Source organism: Miscanthus floridulus, chromosome 1, assembly GCF_019320115.1.
Source record: "Miscanthus floridulus cultivar M001 chromosome 1, ASM1932011v1, whole genome shotgun sequence".
Classification (NCBI taxonomy): Eukaryota; Viridiplantae; Streptophyta; class Magnoliopsida; order Poales; family Poaceae; genus Miscanthus; species Miscanthus floridulus.
In genome coordinates, this window is record NC_089580.1 from 113301161 (window position 1) to 113306065 (window position 4905).

The 4905-nt window shown below is 45.6% G+C and overlaps 1 pseudogene; it reads left to right on the forward strand.

The window, feature by feature from the left end:
• The first annotated feature begins 976 nt into the window (after positions 1-976).
• Positions 977-3921, forward strand: LOC136491234 (protein NRT1/ PTR FAMILY 8.3-like; annotated as a pseudogene).
• Positions 3922-4905: the final 984 nt, after the last annotated feature.

A 4905-nucleotide genomic window follows, 5' to 3' on the forward strand; every position in this document is an offset into this window, starting at 1 on the left:
CCCCCTAGTTCCATATTGCTAAAAAGCATCTTTTAACGTTTATTGCATATATCATTAGTCAAGTTACAACATCATGGCTTTAGTTGAGCACTAGAATCATACTACCTAATGTAATACCCCATAGGTAACAAGGCACAAGGTAACAAAGTACTAGGAAATCCTTAGTGATAATCAAGGTAGATACATGTAGTATGAATTAAATGATTAAAGGTGTATAGGACAACAAGGAAGATCCCATACTATACTTGCCTTAAAACACTGATCCTTCGGTACGCTTTAATCTTCAACGTTCTTCTTCTTCTTCTTGATCACCACGTATAACTCACCGACCGGACTTAATCATAAAGCACCATACAAGCATCCATACAATCATACACGAAGCAAACAATAGATCTAAATTAGAACAGTACACCAATTATAAAATTAAAATGAAAAGTTTATAAAACGAATCTACGTCTCGCTACGAACACACAGACGCGAAAAGCACTCTAACCAGAGATATGGTGAAAAAGATACATCTACCGATAGATCTGCTTAATATACGAAAAAGAAAACTATAGGCTTCATTTATTTTAACTATATAAAAGCTTATATAAATTGAATTAAATCGAATTTAGATTCGAATTATAAAACTAAAGTAAAACAAATTATATTTTATTTATAAAATTCAGTTACATAATTATTATTTAAATTAGAGTTTAAACCATAAAATTTCAGAAATAGGGACATGGTAACCACCGTGAGAAAAAAGGGCTTCACGTATGAAACTATAAAAAAAAGGGTGTTCAAAAAAACAGCTCACAACATAACTGTTGCCGAAACTGTGTCAAACATGCCCCAGACAACCATCCTCCCTTGAAAGCCCCGCTTCAACAGGTAGGGATGTAGGGTGCCCCGCTACCGCTCGTCCACGCACGCTAATCACTCACTATTAAGAGCCTTTGCTCCTGCAGGAAGGGTCGCTGCTCCACCGTGACCGCCTCCTTCGCTCGGTTCATCCCCAATCATCAGGATTCAGGTCTCTCTCTCTCTCTCTCTCTCTGTTCTGTCTTTTTTTCTTCGCTTATTATATGCCAGCAGTTCCTTTTTCTTTTGAATGCCAGAATTCTATTGCTGGGAGGCACACAAAAGAGTAGCTGCGTGACTGAACCAATGTTTTAAATCTCCCGCTATAGCTGCCGCTATAGCCCGCTATAGCCTTTTAAGGTAAGGTGCCGCTATCTGTGTTCATGTACAATTTAGCCGCTGTATACTGCTATAGCCCGATTTAGCTCCGCTATTAGCTGATCTAGAGGTATACCGCTAAACACCTTAGCCCGCTATTTAAAACTATGGACTGAACCAATCGCTCTTATATTCCCTTACTCATTTTGGAAATGACAGGAATCACTGGGATACAAGCATATACTGGAGTGAACTGCCTACTGCAAGCTGATTCATGCTGTTTGTATAGTGATTTTATGATCTTCTTTGTATAGTGTTTGGCCACCAGCGGAGGTATTTGAGGTGTAGGACTGCAAGCTGGTCGATCTCCTTCAGTTGGATTCCACCCTGATCGATCCCATGGATGCACAAGATGATGAGAGACCACTGATCCATCACCAGCCACTACAGGTGATACATCTTCCAGCTCCTTACCATTAGACATATAGCAAATGCGACACAATCGTTCCTTGTCAAGATATTTTTAGTTGTTGTTCCTCTAGCAATCCTACGCAAAGCTAGGATGTAAAATTTCTGCTTAACAGACTTTCTTCCGGGTCTCCCGTTCAGGATGAAACCTCTGAATTTACTAGCGACGGGACGGTTGATATTAGCAATCTGCCTGCTCGGAAGCAGACAACTGGGAATTGGAAAGCATGCTTCTTTATTATAGGTACCGCGCCATGCTACAAGAATTGCTTACTTTGTGTTCCTTGTTTAACCTAGCCATACCATATTAAACAAATTGAGCCATTTGTGCATTCCTTTACTAGCTGGTGAATTCACTGAATCTGTGGCCTTTTCCACGAGAGCAACGTCGATGCTGCGACGACTGTGTCCACCTGGATTGGGACTTCATTCTTCACGCCGCTCATCGGAGCGTTCTTGACCGACACATTCTGGGGACGATTCTGGACAATAGCAATCTTCCTCTCCGTATACGTCATAGTATGTTGCAAGCAATGCAAGCATGCTCCGTTTGTTTGGAACTGTGAAAGACTCTGTTGTGTTGCCATTGCCAGGGGATGATGATCCTGACCGGTTCAGCTCTTCTTCCACTGCTGATGGGCTTGTCCTACAGCCGCGGCATTCACCGCCTCACCGCGTGCCTGGGCCTCTACCTTGTCGCTCTCGGCAATGGTGGAATTAAGCCATGCGTCAGCGCCCTTGGTGCCGATCAGTTTGACGCGGCTGACCCAGTGGAGCGGGTGACCAAGGGCTCCTTCAACTGGTACTACTTCTCCGTCAACATCGGCTCCCTGCTGTCTGCGACTCTGGTAGTCTGGGTGCAGGCCAACATTGGGTGGGGAGTCGGGTTTGCGATCCCGACTGCGCTCATGCTGTCTGGTCTTGCCGTGTTCGTCGCCGGTAGGAAGGTTTACAGGTACCAGCCCTCTGACAAGAGTCTCGCAGGTGGTTGTTGCTGCTGTCAGGAACTACCATTTGGTGCTGCCTGAAGACAGCTCTGCCCTGCATCAGCTGCCTTCCCCAACTGAAGGAAATCATTGCAAGATCCAGCATACTACAAGCCAATTCAGGTAATTAAATAAAATTGTTGAATTGGCGATCCAGGTAAACAACAAATGATCTGTCCTGTCAACCATAGTTTTAAATAGCGGGCTAAGGTGTTTAGCGTTATACCTCTAGATCAGCTAATAGCGGAGCTAAATCGGGCTATAGCGGTATACAGCGGCTAAATTGTACATGAACACAAATAGCGGCACCTTGCCTTAAAAGGCTATAGCGGGCTATAGCGGCAGCTATAGCGGGAGATTTAAAACATTGCTGTCAACTACAATTTTTATTATTATTACTATGTCACATGAAACTTATGAAACTGCCAAATGCCTGACACAGATATAATCACATGAATTCCTGTCCAGGTTCCTTGACAAGGCAGCAATTGTAGCCCCATCCTCCGGCGACGGCGAGAAAGGACCGATAAGCCCATAGAGACTTTGCACGGTGTCCCAGGTTGAGGAGCTGAAGACTGTGCTCCGGATGTTCCCTGTGTGGGTGTCGATGGTGCTCTTCTTCGCGGTCACCGCCCAGATGTCGTCGACCTTCATCGAGCAAGGCGAGACCATGGACAGCCTCGTCGGGCCGTTCAACGTGCCGCCGGCGTCCCTCGCCATCTTCGACATCATCAGCGTCATGTTCTGCATACCCATCTACGACAGAGTGTTGGTGCCGCTGGCCCAGCGCGCCACGGGCAAGGAGCGGGACCTGTCACAGCTGCAGCGCCTGGGCATCGGCCTCGCGCTGTCCGTGGGCGGCATGGTGTACGCGGCGCTTGTCGAGGCCAGGCGGTTGTCGCTCGCCCATGCAGCGCCAGACAGGAAGCCGTCGATGAGCATCATGTGGCAGGCGCCGGCGTTCGCGGTGCTCGGCGCGGGGGAGGTGTTCACGGCCATCGGCACCCTTGAGTTCTTCTACGATCAGTCGCCGGACGGCATGAAGAGCCTCGGCACGGCCCATGCTCACCTCGCCACCGCGGCAGGCAACTACTTCAACTCTGCCGTGCTCACCGCCGTGACGACCGTCACGACGCGCAACGGGAAGCCAGGGTGGATTCCCAACGACCTGAACAAGGGCCACCTGGACTATTTCTTCTGGTTGATGGCTGTTTTCGGCGTGGTGAACCTGCTGTACTTCCTGCATTGCTCCATCAGGTACAGAGGCAATAGCAGCAGCAGCAGCAGCAGCACATACTCTTGAGTCTTGACATGATCTGTGGCCAGTAGTATATGCCAAGATGACAATATAGAGAGATGGACATCGGATTTGTTCACGAGACAGCAGGGGGACTACATTTATTAGCGCCATTCGTGGCGTCCCCACCAGAATCAGGAGTTCGTCCCCACAAACACAAATACCCCTTGGGAGGATATTGAGCCTTCTCCTCGTGGCTACACGGTATTACAAATGGTTTACCTAATCCCTACTAAATGTTATAACCAGTGGTTAGTACATCGAGATTCTAGAAATGCACAGCGGCTGCGACACGAGTCCAATTCGAATCCACCCATTAAGAGCATCTCCAACCGTTTCCAAAACCCACTCGACATCTTGATTCTTTACTAAGATTAAAAAAAAAACGCTCTGCAACAACTTCGTGTCTCAACTTTCAATCTTTCAGCACTTAGAAAAATCGACCTGACCGTGCAAAAATATAAACGTGCATATGTGTCCACCAATATAGAGGTGGAAGGACATGTGGAGGAATAAGGAGGATAGGATTTCCAATGCAAATATACCATAGAGAGAAAATATAAAAGTAGTTGATGTGATTTAAAAATAGTTTGGAATTCCAGATGCAAAATTGACTTCTATATTTTAGAAGCTAGATTTTAGAAACTGTTGAAGGAACTCAACAAATATGCTCTCAACTTTTTTTAGCCACTTGAAAAACTCATTGATTTACCAACTAATTTTTTAGGAACTATTGGAGATGCTCTATATGTCAGGTGCTTGGCCATAGAATATCACGTGTATACTATGCGAACATCACAAAATACATCATAAAACTTTATATGTACACTACACGAACATCACCGCACGTCGCCTGAACAACAAACACAAATTCAGACGACTGTCGTATATACGTGAACATCGCAAAATACATCATAGAACATCACATGTATACTATGTGAACATCGTAAAATTTATCATAGAACATCGCCTGAACAAAAGACACAAAAT